Source organism: Callithrix jacchus, chromosome 4, assembly GCF_049354715.1.
Source record: "Callithrix jacchus isolate 240 chromosome 4, calJac240_pri, whole genome shotgun sequence".
In the NCBI taxonomy this organism is placed as follows: Eukaryota; Metazoa; Chordata; class Mammalia; order Primates; family Cebidae; genus Callithrix; species Callithrix jacchus.
In genome coordinates this window covers 114,092,387-114,113,334 of record NC_133505.1, presented here as the reverse complement: position 1 = coordinate 114,113,334, position 20,948 = coordinate 114,092,387, and the positions used below count along the sequence as shown (strand labels likewise).

Genomic DNA, 20,948 nt, shown 5'->3' with positions numbered 1-20,948 from the left:
GGTGGGCACCGTGGCTTATGCCTATAATCCCATTACTTTGGGAGGCTGATGTGGGTGGATCACCTGAGGTCAGGAGTTCTAGACCAGCCTGGCCAACATGGTGAAACCCCATCTCTACTAAAAATACGAAAAATTAGCTGGGATGTGGTGGCGGGTGCCTGTAATTCCAGCTACTCAGGAGGCTGAGGCAGAGGTTGCAGTGAGCCGAGATTGTGGCACTGCACTCCAGCCTAGGCAACAGGAATGAAACTCCGTCTCAAAATGAAAAATAAGTAAATAAGTTGGCCTGAAATGAATCCAAATCAGTTTAGACAGCAAAAGATAAGACTTCTTTTAGGACCAAGAAACTTTTCTAAACTTCACCTATCTGTAGTTGAAATCCCAGCTGATGCATCCTGCAAAAGGTTTAAGAAAAGATTCTGGATAATTAAACAATGGTGATCCTTTTGAATTAAGGTTATTGGGAGCAGCCCAGGCAGACACGCACACACACAAAATCCTTTTCAACCTTTTTGAACTTTAGGGCCAAATTGTCACCTTCGCATCCAGATGACTTGGGGGCTGATGTTGCAGTGTCTAAATGATTCATCCTTCCATTTCTCATCCTTATCCCTCCAGCTCCTTGCCTTTCTCCAATTCAGTGCTCATTTGCACTTTTACCAGCCAGGACACAGGAGAAAAGATGAAAAGCTCAGAAAGTTTATTCCACTTTTTCAAAGAAGTTAATGGGGAGCAGGTTGATTTTACAGCACAATAGTGAGATCGTTGCTCTTCAAAGCTTTCTTTTTCTTAGATTCTGTCTCTTCTTGCCTCCCTCATCTTTCATTACGTTTCTTTTTTTTTTTTTTAATGTTAAAACAGCAATGAAACGAGGTCTCACTATGTTGTGCCGGCCGGTCTCTGACTTCTGAGCTCAAGTGATCTGCCCATCTCAGCCTCCCAAAGTGCTGGAATTACAGGCATGATCCACTGTACCCAGCCTGTGCTTCCTTTATCCTCGCTCAGAAACAGCTCCTTGCTTTCTAGAATCGCAGACTCTTAAAGCTGGAAGGGACCCAAGGAACTCTTCTGTATATGGCTTAATCACTCCTGGGGAAAACCAAACCTCAGAGAGATGAAATGATTTCCCAGGACCACTGGAAACCAAATCTTTCTACTATGGCACCCTGCCTTGCTTCTCTGAAATAACAGTAAAATGAAAGAAAACTTCAGTCATTGAAGAAAAAAATTTTTTTTCTTTTTCTTTTTTCTTTTTTTTGAGACAGGGTCTCATTATGTTGTTGCCTAGGCTGAAATGCAGTGGCATGATCTCAGCTTACTGCAACCTCCACTCCTAGGCTCAAGCCATCCTTCCACCTCAGCCTCCTGAGTAGCTGGGGCCACAGGAGCATGCCACCATGCCTGGCTAATTTTGTTTTGTAATTTTTGTAGAGATGGGGTTTTGCTGTGTTGCCTAGGCTGGTCTCGAACTCCTGAATTCAAGCCATCCAGCCCTGTTGGCCTCCCAAAGTGCTGGGATTGCAGGCGTGAGCCACGGCAACTGGCTGAATTTTGTTTTCTTTTGTTGGAAAAAAATAATAGCAATATCACCCATGCATTTTTGCTTTCAGAATGTTTCCTGAATTAAGGAGCAAAACTCATGTAAGATAGAATAAAAAGAAATCCCAATTAAAGTAGGAAATAAAAATGCTTTTAATGTCAGTTTAATCATTAGAAATTAGATTTCTAATTTGTTCGTTAGCCAGTGGCTCAGTATTTCTTGGGTACAAAGGTCTAATAACATCCTCAATAACTCCATGGAGCAATAGGGACCATCAGCTCTGGATGAATTCAGGAGGCTTAGAACTTTCTCGCATGCCTTGCTCATTTCTTTAGTTTCTTTTCTTGGATTTGGTTGACTACTTTCCTTCTGTATTCTCAGGTATTTGAAAGGTACCTATCCAAGTGTCTCTTTACTCTCTCTGGTGCACCATAAAAAAATGGAAACAAAAATATTGATATGGTTTGGCTGTGTCCCCACCAAATTTCAAATTGCATTTTCCAGAATTCCCATGTGTTGTGGGAGGGACCCAGGGAAGGTAACTGAATCATGGGGGCTGGTCTTTCCCGTGCTATTCTTGTGGTAGTGAATAAGTCTCATGAGATCTAATGGGTTTATCAGGGATTTCTGCTTTTGCTTCTTCCTTTTTCTCTTGCCGCCACCATCTAAGAAGTGCCTTTCTCCTCCTGCCATGATTCTGAGGCCTCCCCAGCCACTTAAACTGTAAGTCCAATTAAACTTCTTTTTCTTCCCAGCCTCAGGTAGGTCTTTATCAGCAGCATGAAAGTGGGTTAATACAATACCAAAGAGATTACTCTCGATAAACTGTTCCCGGGGAGGCCTGCTTCCCATTCTGCCCTTAAGTATGGGTTGAAAACATAGGGCCTTGTTCATTAGGATAGACAAAGACTGACTTAAGAGTAATAGCTTATAGTATAATTTGATTTGAGAGCAAAGAATTTTTTTAAATTGTGCAATTGATGAGTAATTTTTCATCACTTGGATGCTAAAGAACAAGTTTACATTTCTTATGGTCCAGGTTGCCCTCTTGGTACCCTGCAGAAGAAACAGAGTGTATACACACAGAAAGTAGCCACCAAACATTTTATGAGAGAACCCTGAGAACCTTGTGGTTAGCCTGAACCTTTCACTTTCTTTAGCCTGCTTGGCTCTGTGAACTGATGCTGCCTGCTTCTCCCAGGCTCGCGTCTTAATGCTCTGCCCTCACTCCAGGCTCCTGCCAGCTGTCTTCCATTCTGTTCCTTGCATTCTGCCCGCTATTCCTTGCTTCAAGGCCTGGACCCTGCCCTTCTCTCTCTCTGACTGGCTCCTTCTCCCAGTGGAAGGAGGCATATTATCTGCAGGAGGCTCTACCTTTCTGAGGCATATCTGCAGGAGGCTCTACCTTTTCCACTCAGTCTGCAGCTCATCAGCCTATTTGTCTCCCTCATAGCACCTACCATGACCTGAAATAATTGAGTTAATTTTTTTATTGATGCCTAATATTTGTACATATGTATGAAGTGCATGTCATGTTTTGTTACATACATAGAATGTGTAATAATCAAGTCAGAGTATCTATTGCCTAAAATACTTATCATTTCTATGTGTTGGGAATATTTCAAGTCTCTCTTATAGCTATCTTGAAATACATAATACATTGTTGCTAACTATAATCACCCTATTCTGCTGTTGAACATTTAAAAAAGCATTCCTACTTATATCTGTATGTTTGTACCAATTAACCAATCTGCACCCCTGACCCACCAACACACCCTTCCAGTCTCTCATAACCACCATTACATTCTCTACCACCATGAGAGCAGCTTTTTTTAGCTTCCAAATATGAGTGAGAACGTGTCTTTCTGTGCCTGGCCTATTTCATTTAACATAATCAACTCCAGGGAACATCATTCTTTGTTATGGCTGAACAGAACTCCATTGTGTATATATACCATGTTTTATTTACCCATTCATCCATTGATGGACACTTAGGTTGATTTTATATCTTGGCTATTGTGAAAAGTGCTGCAGTTAACATGGGTGTGCAAGCATCCCTTGGATATACTAATTTCCTTTCCTTTGGGTAGATACCTAGCAGTGGGATTGTTGGATCGTATTATAGTTGTAGTTTTAGTTTTTTGAGAAATCTTCATATTGTTTTCCATAATGGCTGCACTAATTATCTTTTTAAAAACTTTTTTTTTAATTTTAATTTTGTTGGTACATAGTGGGTGCATATATTGCAGTTTAGTGGGTGCATATATTACATCTCATATATTGGAGTACATGAGATGTTTTGATACAGGCATGCAATGGGAAATAAGCACATCATGGAGAATGGGGTATCCATGCCCTCAAGCATTTATCCTTTGAGTTACAAACAATTCAGTGACACTCTTTAAGTTTTTTAAAATGTACTTTTAAGTTATTATTAGGCCAGGCACGGTGGCTCACATCTGTAATCCCAGCACTTTGGGAGGCTGAGGTGGGTGGATCACCTGAGCCCACAAGTTCAAGACCAGCCTGTGCAACATGGTGAAACCCCATCTCTACTAAAAATACAAAAAATTAGCTGGGCACGGTGGCACATGCCTGTAATCCCAGCTACTCAGGAGGCTGAGGCAGGAGAATTGCCTGAACCCAGGAGGCGGAGGTTGCGGTGAGCCGAGATCGCGCCATTGCACTCCAGCCTGGGTGAAAAGAGCGAAACTCCGTCTAAAAAAAAAAAATACAAAAAAATTAGCCAGATGTAGTGGCACACACCTGTAGTCCCAGCTACTTGGGAGGCTGAGGTGAGAGAGGATCACCTGATTCCAGGAGGTGGAGGTTGTAGTGAGCCAGGATCACACCACTCCACTTCAGCTTGGGCAATAGAGTGAGACCCTGTCTCAAGAAAAAAAAAAAAAAAGTTTTTCTTGACTATAGTCACCCTGTTGTGCTATCAGACAGTAGGTCTTATTCATTCTTTTTCATTTTTTTGTACCCATTAGCCATCTCCACCTTCCTCTTAGTCCCTTGGCTATACTAATTTTTGTTCCCACCAACAGCATATAAGAGTTTAAATTTTCTCTGCATCCTTGCTGGGATCTGTTTCTTTCTTTCTTTCTTTCTTTTTTTAATAACAATAGCCAGTCTAGGCCTGGCACATTGGCTTATGCCTGTAATCCCAGCACTTTGGGAGGCCAAGGCTGGTGAATTGCTTGAGCCCAGATCAGCCTGGGCAAGATGGTAAAACCCTGTCTCTACCAAAAATACAAAAGTTAGCCAGTTTCATAAGCTAATCTGGAAAAAATAAACAACAGCCAGACTAACTGGGTAAGATGATATCTCACTGTAGTTTTGATATCCATTTCCCTGATGCTTAGTGATGCTGAAGGTCCATAAGCATGTGCTTGTCTGGTTCACTATATGTATTCCCAGCATCTCAGATAGCACCTGACATGTTGGAGATGCTTGATAAATACTTGTTGAATATACGAATGAACAAATAAAGAGTGGGTGTGGTGGCTCATACCTGTAATCCCAGCACTCTGAGAGGCCAAAGCAGAAGGATCACTTAAGGCCAGGAGTTCAAGACCGGCCTGGGCAACATAATGACATTGTCTCTAAACAAAAATAAGAATAAAAAGAAAACAAGCTGGAGGATTGTGGATGTTCAAATAGCAATGGGTTGTGCAATTATGATGTTGACTAGATTTGAAATTGTCTGCCAGGAATGAAGCTCCCAAGAACGTCAGTGTGGGCAGTAAGACATATAGACTCAATCATCCCAAGGCAATTGGTCCTAATAGCAGTTCTTCCTAAGCTGGGGCTGCACTCTGATAGTTCCCCGTAGTGTTTCCCATCATCTTGAAAGGTGGCACATTGGCTGGGTGTGGTGGCTCACATCTGTAATTCCAGCACTTTAGGAGGCTAAGGCAGGAGGATTGCTTGAGCCCGGGAGTTCAAGACCAGCCTGGGCAACACAGTGGGATCCTTGTGTCTCCAAAAGAAAAAAGAGAAAAAGTAGCTGGACATAGTGGTGCATGCCTGTAGTCCCAGCTACTTAGGATTCTGAGGTAGGAGGATCTCTTGAGCCTCTGCACTCCAGCCTGGCCAACATGGTCTCAAAATAATAATAATAAAATTAAATTAAAAACTAAAAAAACAAAGGTGGCATATTATTAGGGCTTTTTCACACATCAGTCTAAATTCTTCAATGAGAATGCCTATGTAGTATTGGGAACTGTGATGTGCTTGTTGATGGTATGTCCTGAAGTTGGTGAGATGAATAAGCCAGCATTCTTTTCTTTAAGAATCTCATAATGTAAGGCTGGGTAAGGCTCACGCCTGTATTCCCAGCACTTTTGGAGGCCGAGGCTAAAAGGGGCCAAGGTATAGCTTGGGCCATTGATTTAGAGGGTGCAAGCCCCAAGTCTTGGTGGCTTACATGTGGTGTTGGGCCTGCAGGTACACAGAAGTCAAGAATTGAGGTTGCAGAACCTCTGCCTAAATTTCAGAGGATGTATGGAAATCTCTAATCCAGAGATGCCTCGATATCTGCTGCAGGGGTGGAGCCCTCATGGAGAACCTCTGTCAGGCCAGTGTAGAAGGGAAATATGGGGTTGGAGCCCCCACACAGAGTCCCCACTGGGGCACTGCCTAGTGAAGCTGTGTAAAGAGGGTCACCATCCTCCAGACCCCATAATGGTAATCTACCAACAGCTTGCACCGTATGCCTAGAAAACCTGCAGATACTCAACACTAGCTGTGAAAGCAGCCGGGAGAGGGACTGTACCCTGCAAAGCCACAGGTGCGGAGCTGCCCAAGGCCATGGGAGCCCACCTCATGCATCGGCATTACCTGGGCGTGAGACATGGAGTCAAAGGTGATTATTTTGGAACTTTAATGTTTAATGACTGCCCTATTAGATTTTGGACTTGCATGGACTTGCCTGTAGCCCCTTTGTTTTGGCCAATTTCTCCCCTTTGGAATGGGTGTATTTACCAATGCCAGTACCCCCATTATATCCAGGAAGTAACTAACTTTTGATTTTACAGGCTCATAGGCAGAAGGAACTTGTCTTGTCTGAGAAGAGACTTTGGACTTGGACTTTTGGGTTAATGCTGGAATGAGTTAAGAATTTGGGGTACTGTTGGAAGGGCATGACTGTGTTTTGAAATGTGAGGACATGAGATTTGAAAGAGGCCAGGGTAGAATGATATGGTTTGGTTCTGTGTCCCCACCCATATCTCACCTTGAATTGTGATAATCCCCATGTGTCAAAGTCAGGGCCAGGTGAAGATAATTGAATCATGGGGGCAGTTTTACCCATGCTGTTCTTGTGATAGTGAGTTGGTTCTCAGGAGATCTGATAGTTGAAGGGGCTTCTCCCTTTACTCTGACTCATTCTCTGTCCTGCCACCCTGTAAAGAAGTGTCTTCTGTCATGACTGTAAGTTTCCGGAGACCACGCAAGCCATGCTGAACTGTGAGTCAATTAACCCTCGTTTAAAAAATAAATTAACCAGTCTTGGGTATTTCTTCATAGTGTTACAGGAAAGGAGTCCCAGTCCAGAACTCAAGAGAGGGTTCCTGGATCTCACTCAAGAAAGAATTCAGGGTGAGTCCAAAGTGCACAGCAAAAGCAAGTTTATTAAGAAAGTGAAGTGGTGAAAGAACAGCTACTCCACAGAGTAGGGTGATCCCAAAAGTGTGTGTGTTTGTGTGTATATGATAAAAAAAAGATTATGGACCAGGCGTGGTGGCTCATGCCTGTAATCCCAGCACTTTGGGAGGCCAAGGCAGGTGGATCACTTGAGGTCAGGAGTTAGAAACCATCCTGTCCAACATGGTGAAACCCCTAATTTTTGAAAAAATACAAAAATTAGCCAGGTGTGGTGACACATGCCTGTAGTCCCAGCTACTCGGGAGACTGAGGCACAAGAATTGCTTGAACCCAGGAGGCAGAAGTTGCAGTGAGCTGAGGTCACACTACAGCATGCCACCCTGAGTGACAGAGCAAGACCCTGTCTCAAAACAACAACAGGCCGGGCGCAGCAGCTCACACCTGTAATCCCAGCACTTTGGGAGGCTGAGGTGGGTGGATCACCTGAGGTCGGGAGTTCAAGACCAGACTTACCAACATGGAGAAACCCCATCCCCACTTTAAAAAAACAATAATAATACAAAATTAGCTAGGCATGGTGGTGCATGCCTGTAATCCCAGCTACTTGGGAGGCTGAGGCAGGAGAGTTGCTTGAACCAGCAGGTGGAGGTTGCGGTGAGCCAAGATCGAGCCTTGCACTACAGCCTGGGCAACAAGAACAAAACTCCTCAAAACAACAACAAAAACCAAGAAAAAAGATCATGGGGAGATGTGCTTTGCCACAAGGTTTTGTGATAAAGGATTAATTTTCTTAATTACTATATTTTGCAAGAATATTATCTTTAAAGCAAAATTAGGAATGTCTTTGTTCTCCAGATATTGGGATATTAGGACATTCCCAAGTCTGAGTCTGTTTAGTAAACATCATCAATCTGTTCCATTAACCATAAACATCTAGATGCTAGGTATACCTTTCTGGAAATGCAGCCCAGCAGGTCCCAGCTTCATTTTCCCAGCGACTCACTCAAGATGGAGTCGCTCTGGTTTGAACACCTGACAATAGCAGTGTGAGAATGGACTAACACACATGGGGAAAAAATAACACTAAACCATTAAATACAGACATGACTGACACAAGCCCTTGATGAACTCAGTGGCTGCTTCCTCATTTATAACTCAGAGTCCTTTTGGGAGACAGCATTTCTCCCCCAGGTCTGCCCAGGTTTCTGTCAGCTCTTGCCTTACCATAGATATTTTCAGTCCTTAATGGTCACCACCACAAAATATTCATTGATGAAGAGTGGCTGTGTCTTCCATGCGGCGTGACTCCCCAGTGTGCAGCAGTGAACGTCGGCTTTCCACTGGAGCCAGACTCTTCCTCTGCCTCAGGGAAGCAGCTCTGCTCCTCGAAGCCCCTGTGGATATGGTTTCCATGATTTTTCTTCCAGTTGTAACTACTTGGAAAATTGTGATTTTATTCCTACTCATTAAGTCTTATAAATATTATGATCTGACTTATCACATCCCCCAGTGAATTTCCGCTTTGTAAACCCTGGGCTGTTTAGACAGTTGCAGAAACTAGGTAGGGAGGCTGAGGGTGGCAGGAACGTAGACAATCACTCCCCACCCCGCCCCTTCCCACACAGACAATTCAGCCAGTGGCAGAAGACTGCTGGAAATGTAGAAGGGTTAAGGGAGGAAAACTTTGGAGAATAATTATTTGTCTGCTAAAGTAATAAAATCAACTTTCTGTAAAGCCACTTCTTTGAAGTATTAGGCAAATATCTTTTGACCTCTTGAATTTGAAATGGTTTTGTAGGTGCCTATGACCATTGACTTCAAAACAAAGGCTTTTGGAGGAGACAGATATATTAGCTGCTCTCTTCTCTAAATACATTTTAGTCCAGGCACAGTGGCTTACGCCTGTAATCCCAGCACTTTGGGAGGCCGAGGCGGATCACTTGAGGTCAGGAGTTCAAGACCAGCCTGGCCAACAAGGTGAAACCCTGTCTCTACTAAAAATACAAAAATTAGCTAGGTGTGGTGGCAGGCATCTGTAATCCCAGCTACTCAGGAGGCTGAGATAGAAGAATTGCTTGAACCCAGGAGGCAGGGGTTGCAGTGAGCTGAGATCACGCCACTGCACTCCAGGCTGGGCAACAGAGCAAGACTCCATCTCAAAATAAATAAAATAAAATAAATATGTTTTAAAAGAAGGTGTATGCCCATGGTGGGAAGGAGAGGGATGAGGAACCAGGGAAGTAGTCAAAGAGAAAAAGAGTGGGGAGAGGGGAAGGACAGGAGAGAAGGAGAATTGGAAACAAAAGACACACAGGGTGGAAGTGTTCCGCTTCCGATTCCTTTTCACTAGCGCAAAAGCCTGTGGATTTCAGATTCATCTGAGCTCTTCTTGTGAGCTGACTGTGGCCTGAGGCAAGAGCTGACTTGCAGAGGACAGCTTGGCAGTGGCAGAAGTCAGACAGAAAGGCTCTGGCTGGCATGTGAGTGGCGAGGTGATGTCAACAACAGCTGACCAGTCATGAGACCTTAGGAAGAAAACCAATGGAAATCTTGTTTCGGAGTATCTAGTGCTGAGCTAACCCCCTGCTAGGTGCTTGGAAACAGATTGACTAGCATAATAGAGTGATTTTGTAATCTGTCATAATACCATAAGCCACAGATCCACAGACTTTGACCCCTCACAGGTATAATAAGCTCCTTTATTCAGCTGCACGTGATCTCCCTATGGGGAAGGAGGGAGGGGCCCTTCTTCTAATTACACAACCTAAGCATATGTTTTGCTGGAGAACAAAGCATTACATTCATTAGCAGCAATCTTATAAGCCAGGTTCCTTTTACCAGCCAGTTAACTAATTGACAGTTAAGAATTTGTATTAATAATAGACTGCAGCCAGGCATGGCTTAATCTGACAGTTTTATTAAAAATGTAGGCAAGTTCCTCAAGCTAGCATGACTGTCAGCTTTATGTAGAAATCCTGCTTACCAAGGACCTTAGCTTGCTATACAACACCTCTGAGAGAAAATTGTCCTCCCAGGTCAAAGTCCAGGAGTCAGCAGAGTCACTCACTCCAGGGTTTTTGCTGTTGTTCCCTTTGTGACTTACCTGAATGAGGAAGTGATTTTGTTGTGGTTTCCTTAAAATCTTACTGGCATGGTTCACTTGTTCTGGACTGTATTATTATGGTGGTGTGTGATCTTCATTCTTCCTTGCTGCTTTTCTGTGTACCTTGTCCTCTTTTAAAACTGTATTTTGTTTTATGGAGTGTGGAAATAATGATTTCTCAAATCACTGGCCACTCCATCAAAAGTTCTGTGAGAGATGGTAGAGAGGGTGAAATTCAAAATCTGTCCTGCCACACACTCTTCTTTCCAGTCTTTGCCTTTGAAATTCTTCTAGGACCTAGCTTAGATACGCCCTACCCCATGACATCTTCTGTATTTCCCCATGATGGAACTCCAGCGTCTTCTGCCCCCATTCTCTCAGCACGTGCACCAAACTTCTCCCCAGCTCCCTGCTCATGCGACCTAATGCCTCCCTTGGGTCATGGTCTGACCCATCTGTTCTTTTATTTCTTTCTCCCATGATCCCTTGCCTATAGCAAATATGCACCAAATATGTGCTGGGTTACATTGAATTGGCTCTTTATTACTAACTGTAATCTCGGTAGTCAGTCTGTACATGCCTTTTGATCTCTGTTCGTTTGTAAATGTCTCTGGAATCTAGCCTTTCTCTGTGGCAGGGCCTTTATCATGTCTTGTCCCCTGCTTCAGCTCAGCCTCCTTGAGAGGGATCTTTCTGAGACATAAATATGGTGATGAGGCCGCAAGCTGTGGCTTATGCCTGTAATCCCAGCACTTTGGGAGGCTGAGGCAGGCGGATCACCTGAAGTCAGGAGTTCAAGTCCAGCCTGGCCAACATGGTAAAACCCTGTCTCTACTAAAAATAGAAACATAAGCTGGGCTTGGTGGCACACACCTGCAATCCCAGATGCTGACGTGCAAGAATTGCTTGAACCCAGGAGGTGGAGGTTACAGTGAGTTGAGATCACACCACTGTACTCCAGCCTGGGAGACCAAGTGAGACTGTCTCTAAGAAAAAAAAAAAATGGAAAAAAATCACCCTGACTACTGGGTTGGGTTGAGTAGAATGCTGGGGAAGGGCAGGTAAGGATGGAAGTGGGGCGAGCTGTTGAGAGGCTATTGCAGCCACTCAGTGGAGAGGTGACCATCACCTGGATCCAGGCAGTCTTGCAGGATATTGTTTGAAGATAGAACAAACAGAACTTGCTATCAGAATGAATGTAAGGGGGAGGATCAACTGACAGTGACTGCAAGTTTTAAAATATTATTTATTTATTTTGAGGAACTAGAAGGAAAGCTTAAGATGAGTCATGGGCTTTTCATCCTAGGACTCAATTTGGCTCCCCTTTCCAGTGTGGCCACCTGCCTCTTTGTTTCTATACCCATGCTCCGTTCATATCTAGCTCCACCATGGTCCACACTTGTATGCTTTTATTTATTTATGTATTTACTTAAGAGACGGGGTCTTGCTCTGTCACCCAGCCTGGAATGCTATGTCGAAATCTTGGCTCACTGCAGCCTCAAACTCCTAACCTCAAGCCATCCTCCTGCCTCAGCCTCCTGAATAGCTGAGACTATAGGCATGTGCCACTGCGCCCAGCTCACACTCATATTCTTCCATGTGCCTGGATCTTTGCTTATAGTCATCCCTCCTTCTGAATGACCAAAGTGTGGTTGTTTGTCCACCAGAAAAACTCGTATTCCTCCTTCAAGACTTTTTTGTTTCTTTGTGATGGAGTTTCACTCTTGTGAAGGCTGGAGTGCAATAGCACGATCTCGGCTCACTGCAACCTCTGCCTCTGGGTTGCAAGTGATTCTTGTGCCTCAGCCTCCTGAGAAGCTGAGATTATAGACATGCACCACCAGGCCCAGCTATTTTTTTTTTTTTTTTTTTTGAGATGGAGTCTCAATCTGTCATCCAGGCTGGAGTGCAGTGGCACAGTGTCGGCTCACTTCAACCTCCATCTCCTGTGTTCAAGCAATTCTCCTGCCTCAGCCTCCCAAATAGCTGCAATTACAGGTGCCCACCACCATGCCTGGCTAATATTTATATTTTTAGTAGAGATGGTGTTTTACCATGTTGGTCAGGCTGGTCTTAAACTCCTGATCTCAGGTGATCTGCCTTCCTCAGCCTCCCAGAGTGCTGGGATTACAGACATGCACCACCATGCCTGGCTAATTTTTGTATTTTTAGTAGAGATAGGTTTCACCATGTTGGTCAGGCTGGTCTTGAACTCCTGACAGGGATCCACCCGCCTCAGCCTCCCAAAGTGCTGAGATTACAGGCATGAGCCACCATGCCCAGCCTCCTCCTTCAAGACTTCTAAAATGACACATCCTCTGTGTGGTCTGCTTTTTATTCACACACACACACACACGCCCCAGAGCACATGCCTCCACATACACCTCTCTTTCCCATGGCCCTTTCTCATGCCTCTCCTGCACTTAGTTTGCTTGTTTGTGTAGGGGCCATCCATCTGGGCCCTCTTGGAGAAAGCATGCCTCCTGAGGGTGGGATTTGACCTGATTTATCACTCTAACCCGACCACAATTAGGAAAAAGATGGGGTTTGTTAAGTGTCTACTGAATCAATGAATGGATGGGAATCCAGGAAGGATGTGCCTCTCCCTCTAAATCCTTTCCCACCCCCAACAGAGCTTTGGTTTATCCCCTGCTCTGTCACCTCATCATAAGCACCCATGCTGCCTGGCATGGCATGTGACAAGGGGCTCGAATGAATATTAACACTTACTTGGTTTGGAAAGTCAGAAATAAAACTTTACTTGCACCTTATATGCATTTGAAAACATCAAATGGGCTGGATGTGGTAGCTCATGCCTGTAATTTCAGCACGTTGGGAGCCTGAGGTGGGAGGATCATTTGAACCTGGGAGGTCAAGGCTGTAGTGAGCTGAGATCGTGCCACTGCACTCTAGCTTGGGCAATAGAGCGATATGCTGCCTAAAACTAACAAAAACAGACAAACAAACCAAAAACAATACAAACATCAAATAGGTTTAAGGCTGCTTTGGCTATACCCCAAATCAGGCTGTATTGCGGGGAAAGGCAGACTCCAATTTCACTATCAGGAAAGTGTTCTTAGAGGTCAGGGGACAGAAGTGCTCACAGACTAAATATATGTTGCTCAAAGGGCAGATTACTGAACCTACTTAAAACACACAACAGAAAGCAGGGAGGATGTAGGCAGGGTAGGTTAACACTTAGGAGAGGGAGTAAGCAGGGCTGAGAGAAGATGACCTTTCTCTGCCAATGGTGTGGTTGGAAGGAGCAGAGATGAAGTTGAATGACATGGGGATGGATCAGCAGAAAGTACCTGGATACCCTCCCTCCCCTGTGCTTCTTTTAGTAGAAAAAGGCAGAGCAGTCCAGGCACTGCGGCTCACACCTGTAATCCCGGCACTTTGGGAGGCCAAGGCAGGTGGATCACCTGAGGTCGGGAGTTCCAGACCAGTCTGACCAACATGGAGAAACCCCGTCTCTACTAAAAATACAAAATGAGGCAGGCGTGGTGGCACATGCCTGTAATCCCAGCTACTCGGAAGAATTGCTTGAACTTGGGAGGTGAAGGTTGCGGTGAGCCGAGATTGCACCATTGCACTCCAGCCTGTGCAACAAGAGCGAAAGAGATCACTGAAAGGAGCTGATTTAGGGATGAAGTAAGTATCAGCCTAGACACAGCAGAACCCATAGTCTTTCCATTTCTTTTTGTCTTTTTCTTTTCTTGAGACAGAATCTTGCTCTGTCACCCAGGCTGGAGTGCAGTGGTGTGATCTTGGCTCACCCCAACCTCTGCCTCCCGGGTTCAAGCAATTCTCGTGCCTCATCCTCCCAAGTAGCTGGAATTACAGGTGCCCACCACCGTGCCTGGCTAATTTTTGTATTTTTTTGTAGAGGTGGGGTTTCACCGTGTTGGCCAGACTGGTCTCAAACTGCTTACCTCAGGTGATCCATCTGCCTCCGCCTCCCAAAGTGCTGGGATTACAGGTATGAGCCACTGCACCTGGCCTCTTTTTGTCTTTAAGACTTATTCTGACCTTTTAAACATATTACTTACTACCTATATTTAACATGTTTTATGAATTGTTTCATAAGCTATTTGCTCATTCACCACCTATACTTAACATATCCTGTGAATTTTATTTCTCACAAGCTACTTAAGTTTGTTTTTATCTATGCTTAACATTTCTTGAGTATTATGAACTGAATGTTGGTGTCTCCCCCAAATTTGTATGTTTAAGCTCTAACCCCCAATGTGATGGCATTTAGAGGCGGGGCCTTTGTGAGGTAATCAGGTTTAGATGAGACCATGAGGGCAAAGTAGAATTAGGGTCATTATAAAAAGAGCTGAGACAAGAGCTCTTTTTCTCCACTATGTGAGGGCACAGCAAGAAGGCAGCCTTCTGTGAGCTAGAAAGAGGGCCCTCACCAGAAACTGAACCTGCCAGCACCTTGATCCCGGATTTCCCAGAATCCAGATGTGTGAGAAATAAACTCCTGCTTTTGAAGCCACTCAGTCTGCGGCGTTTTGTCAGAGCAGCCTGATCTGACTACAATGAGTTTAACCCATCTTAGGTGTTTTTCTTTCTTCTGTAGCAGAATTGCATATTCTTAAATAGCACAGCAAACAGTACAATGTAGGCTGAAAAAGAGATGTTCTACAATGCCAGTTTAGGTGGGGGGGGGGACGGTGGCTCACACCTGTAATCTCAGCACTTTGGGAGACCGAGGTGGGCAAATCACTTGAAGCCAGGCGTTCCAGACCAGCCTGGCCAACATAGTGAAACTCCGTCTCTGCTAAAAATACAAAAATTAGCTGGGCGTGGTGGCACACGCCTGTAATCCCAGCTACTTGGGAGGCTGAGGCAGGAGAATCACTTGAACTTGGGAGGTGGAGGTTGCAGCCAGCCAAGATCGTGCCACTGCACTCTGGCCTGAGTGACAGAGCCAGACTCTGTCTCAAAAACAAAACAAAACAAAACAAAAAAACAGCTACAATGCTAATTTAAGGATATGTGTGTCTAGGGAAGGGTATGCAATGCCTAGGGAAATAATTGCACCCAGCCATTCATGCTTCCCACTACCTACAGGCCAGTCTCTTGATGGGCTTATTGAAGAATATATTTAAAAGCAAAAGAAAAATGAAAGTCATAAAAACCTCTGGAATTACTAATTATGTAAACCCATGTTGGCTGGTTAATAATCATACAGTTAATTGGAAATTTTTGTTTCCAGTCCCTTCAGTAATTCCAAATCTTGCTTTTCCTGTTGAGTCACTGAAAGTCCTAAACTATTTCTACAGTGGTATTGTTCAGCCAAAGGAAAGGAAATCTTGGCAGTTATTTTTTATTTTTAGATTAACTCTGTTATTTTATATTGTGTAATTTGTATACAAGAGAAGACACCCATTTTAAATGTGCAATACAGAGGATTTTAACATGTTTGCATCTGTAAAAACACCACGACAATCAAGGCACAGAGTAGGCCAGGTGCAGTGGATCACAATTGCAATCCCAGCACTTCAGAAGGCTGAGGTGGGAGGATCACTTAAGCGCCGGAGCTTGAGACCAGCCTGAACAAATAAGGAGACACTGTCTCCACAAGAATATTAAAACATTAGCTGGGCATGGTGGCACACACCTGTAGTCCCAGCTACTTGGGACACTTAGGTGGGAGGATTGCTTGAGTGCAGGAGGTCAAGAGCAGATTGGGCAGCATAGTGAAACCTTGTCTCTACTTAAAAAAAAAAAAAGAAATGCTGAGCACAGTGGCTCACACCTGTAATCCCAGCACTTTAGGAGGCCGAGGTGGGAGAATTGAGCCCAGGATTTTGAGATCAGCACTGGGCAACATATGAGACCTTGCCTCTACAAAAAAAAAAAAAAAAAAAAAAAAATTTAAATAGCTGGGTGTGGTGGCATGCGCCTGTGATTCCAGCTACCTGGGAGGCTGAGGTGGGAGAATTGCTTGGAACCAGGAAGTCGAGGCTGCTGATCAAACCACTGCATTTTAGCCTGGGTGACAGACCAAGACCCTGTCTAAAAAAAAAAAAAAAAGACAGAGTCGTCCTGAAGGGGAGGCCAGAGAAGAGACAAGGGCACCAGCATCAGATCACCATGTCTTTCTTGGACGTGCAGAAAAGGTTCGGCCTTAACGTAGATTAGTGATGGACAATCCAAAGTGCTGAACAGCCCTACAAGTTTCTGGCTCAATGCCATGCTTTTGAAAAAGAATGGATAGAATGTACACAGGAATCAGTAATATCCGGGCAGAGAAAGAGTGCAAGATAGACTATGATGATTTCACAGAGTGTATACTTTGGGACAAAATGATGAAGCATATGAATACCTTCTGGAAGCAACGGGATAAACTGCTAAAGGAAGGGACGTACACCCCTCCACCTACCACATGCGCAAGGGGGAGCCTCGGCCCTGAGCAGACACAGCTGCTGATATCTGGAGGCTGATTTTCATGTTCTCTGTTCTCCACTGGAAAGGTTGTTTATGGAAAACCTCCTTGTCAAAGTGTGTAAAAATAAAGTATTACTCCATCCTAAAAAAAAGACAGAGCATTCCCATCATATCCCCAAATCTCTTCATTCCCCAACAGCAATTTGATACAAGAGGAAAAGACTAAAGTGTCCATTTTAAAAGGATTTTGTTTTCTTTAAATCCAACTCAAGCCTCTGTGAGCAAATTAAAATGACTTTATAGTACATCATTGTCCAATAGGTCATGTGTAATGTCTATTCAACATGTAAGTTTAATTATTGCTTTCAACTAGGATAGCCTCAGCCTTGCCTTCTGCCCTCATCTTGAGAGATGGCCCAACCACCTTTCCAGTGTTACTTCTTCCTGCTACTGAACCCTCAGCCATGACTGTCCTTTAAATGCACAATATTTGATACTCAAAGCAACATCCGTGCAGTTGCTCAAGTGAAGTCCTAACCTGGAAAGCTCTTCCTCCAGGGACCAGTTCAAGCCCCACCTCTCTGAGAAGGCTTTTCCAACCAACTCAAACTTTTAGAGAATGCGGGTGTTATACACTGCGTGGCACGCACACATTGTTAGCATCGTTAGATTAGTGTCTTGTGTATGTCTCTCTCCTCCACAACTGGACTGTAAACTCTTCAGGGCAGAAAGCTCTCATCACCCCAGCAGTGTCCAGGACCCAGTGAATAGTCACTGAATGGCTGAGAGACTTTCCCTGGAAGAATATGTTATATTTGAATAGGTCTCAAGTCGCTTCATGACTCACAACAGATAACTGGATGTAGATCTCAATTCTGCTTACAAAATTAAGATCTGCAGAACAAAGGCTAAGTTTCTTCCTTTCATTCTTTCTCTCTTTTTCTCTCTCTTTCTCCCTCCCTCCCTTCCTTCCCCTCTTTCTTTCTTTCTTTTCTTGAGACTTTGTCACTCAGGCTGGAGGGCAGTGGCTCCATCTCAGCACACTGCAGCCTCCACCTCCTAGGTTCAAACAATCCCATCTCAGCCCCCCAAGTAGCTGGGACTACAGGTGTGCGCCATCACATTAAACTAATTTTTGTATTTTTTGTAGAGACAGGGTTAGAACCATGTTGCCCAGGCTGGTCCCAAAGTCCTGAGCTCAAGCCATCGCCCACCTTGGCTTCCCCAAGTGCTGGGATTATAGGCCAAAAGCTAAGTTATTTTGTCCACTCTATACTTCCTCTCTTCCCCTTCCTTAGGAGATAAACTCTATTATTAGAGTGATATATATCTTTCAAGATATTTATGTATATGTATAAGATATATATGAGTACATACATGTGCAAATATACATACATATACACATACACAGCAAAAATATGGTACTGAAATAAGATCACACTGTACACGTTGTTTCACACTTGCTTTTTTCACCCAACAATATTTTCCAGAAACAGTAGTCCCCTCCTGCAAGCTTGACTCACAATCCAATTCATCCTATTAATGGAAACTAGAATTCTACAGTACTTCCAAAATACAAATCTTTTTTTTTTTTTTTGAGACAGGGTCTCACTCCTGTCACCCAGGCTGGGGTGCAGTGGCATGATTTTGGCTCACTGCAGCCTCGACCTTTCTGGACTCAAGCAATCTTCCCACCTCAGCCTCCCGAGTAGCTGGGACCACAGGCGGCACTAGCAAGGCTGACTAATTTTTGTATTGTTATTAGAGACGAGGGTCACCCTATGTTGCCCAGTGCTGGTCTTGAACTCCTGGGGTCAAGCGATTCTCCCCTCTCGGCCTCCCAAACTGCTGTGATTATAGATGTGAGGCACTGTGCTCAGCCATGACTCATCTTCTTCTACCTGTGTCTAGTAGTCTCTGTAATCCTTAAACACTCCGTTATGAAATGAATGGATTCCAACAATGCATTTGAAATATTTAACTCTGACTTCAGCCCACCCCCCTCACTGTTCTATTTTTGTGTTTCTCAGTGTGTATCCTATGTGCTCTACCTCAATGCAGATATCAGAGTCCCTTTGAGTTCCCCAAAGAATCTACTCACAACAAAGTACTAGTAAGCAATGCAGATCTTACCACCAGAACAAAAACGAAAAGGAGTGCGGGGAGGGAAGGGAGGATTGCAATTTGACAGAGAATAATTTACTGTTATTTTTTTGCCCAATAAAAGAGTCATACTCTTTCATCCAATGAAAACACTTTTGTTTTTTTGAGACAGAGTCCTACTTTGTCGCCCAGGCAGGAGTGCAGTGGTGCAATCCGGGCTCACTGCAACCTTTGCCTCCTGGATTCAAGTAATTCTCCTGCCTCAGCTTCCAGAGTAGCTGGGCTTACAGGTGCACCACCACGCCCTGCTAATTTTGTAATTTTAGTAGAGACCGGCTTTTACCATGTTGGCCAGGCTGGTCTTGAACTGCTGACCTGAAGTTATCAGCCTGCCTTGGCCTCCCAAAGTGCTGGATTACAGGCTTGAGCCACTGCACCCAGTGAAAACACTTTTTCAGAGGGAATCCTTCCCAAATCATTTTATGAGACCAACATCATCCTGATACCAACACCCAGCAGAGACTCAACAAGAAAACTTCAGACCAATATCCATGATGAACATAGCGCAAAAATCTTCAATAAAATACTGGCAAGCCGACTGCAACAGCACATCAAAAAACGTATCCACCATGATCAAGTAGGATTCATCCCGGGGATGCAAGACTGGTTCAACATACGCAAGTCTATAAACATAATTCACCACATAAACAGAACCAAAAACAAAAACCACATGATTATCTCAATTGACGCAGAGAAGGCCTTTGACAAAATTCAACAGCCCTTTATGCTAAAAACCCTCAATAAACTCGGTATTGATGGAATGTATCTCAAAATAATAAAAGCTATTTATGACAAACCAACTGCCAATATCATACTGAATGGGCAAAAACTGGAAGCATTTCCTTTGAAATCTGGCACTAGACAAGGATGCCCTCTCTCACCACTCCTATTCAATATAGTACTGGAAGTTGTAGCCAGAGCAATCAGGCAAGAAAAAGAAATAAAGGGTATTCGAATAGGAAAGGAGGAAGTCAAATTGTCCCTATTTGCAGATGACATGATAGTATATCTAGAAGACCCCATCGTGTCAGCCCAAAAACTCCTGAAACTGATAAGCAACTTCAGCAAAGTCTCAGGATACAAAATCAATGTGCAAAAATCACAAGCATTCCTATACACCAATAACAGACTGAAAGAGAATCAAATCAAGAACGAACTGCCATTCACAATTGCTACAAAGAGAATAAAATACCTAGGAATACAACTAACAAGGAACATAAGGGACGTCTTCAAGGAGAACTAAAAACCACTGCTCAACGAAATAAGAAAGGACACAAACAGATGGAGAAACATTCCATGTTCATGGTTAGGAAGAATCAATATCATGAAAATGGCCATACTGCCCAAAGTAATTTACAGACTCAACGCTATCCCCATCAAGCTACCATTGACTTTCTTCAGAGAACTGGAAAAAACCACTTTGACCTTCATATGGAACCAAAAGAGAGCCCACATAGCCAAGTCAATTCTAAGCAAGAAGAACACAGCAGGAGGCATCACACTACTGGACTTCAAACTATACTACAAGGCTACAGTAATCAAAACAGCATGGTACTGGTACCAAAACAGAGATATAGACCAATGGAACAGAACAGAGGCATCAGAGGCAACACAACATATCTACTACCATATAATCTTGGATAAACCTGACAAAAACAAGCAATGGGGAAAGGATTCCCTGTTTAATAAAGGGTGTTGGGAAAACTGGCTAGTCATGTGCAGAAAGCAGAAACTGGACCCCTTCCTGACACCTTACACTAAAATTCACTCCAGATGGATTAAAGACTTAAACATAAGACCTGGCACTATAAAAACCCTAGAAGAAAATCTAGGCAAAACCATTCGGGACATAGGAGTAGGCAAGGACTTCATGACCAAAACACCAAAAGCATTGGCAACAAAAGCCAAAATAGACAAATGGAACCTAATCAAACTCCACAGCTTCTGCACGGCAAAAGAAACAGTCATTAGAGTGAATCGGCAACCAACAGAATGGGAAAACATTTTTGCAGTTTACCCATCTGACAAAGGGCTGATATCCAGAATTTACAAAGAACTCAAACAGACATACAGGAACAAAACAAACAAGCCCATTCAAAAATGGGCAAAGGATATGAACAGACACTT

General features: G+C 43.8%; 1 long non-coding RNA gene and 1 pseudogene across 2 annotated transcripts in view; both read left to right on the top strand.

Moving 5' to 3' along the window:
- The first annotated feature begins 2,183 nt into the window (after positions 1–2,183).
- On the top strand, positions 2,184–17,912 carry LOC128931805 (NADH dehydrogenase [ubiquinone] iron-sulfur protein 5 pseudogene; annotated as a pseudogene). Its single transcript, XR_013534466.1, has one exon. The product of XR_013534466.1 is annotated as an NADH dehydrogenase [ubiquinone] iron-sulfur protein 5 pseudogene (transcript).
- Positions 2,184–20,948, top strand: part of LOC128931806 (uncharacterized) — a 44,335-nt gene continuing 25,570 nt past the window's right edge. The window contains exon 1 of the long non-coding RNA XR_008480785.2: positions 2,184–2,263. This is a non-coding gene — a long non-coding RNA (uncharacterized LOC128931806). The remainder of the gene's footprint in view (positions 2,264–20,948) is intronic.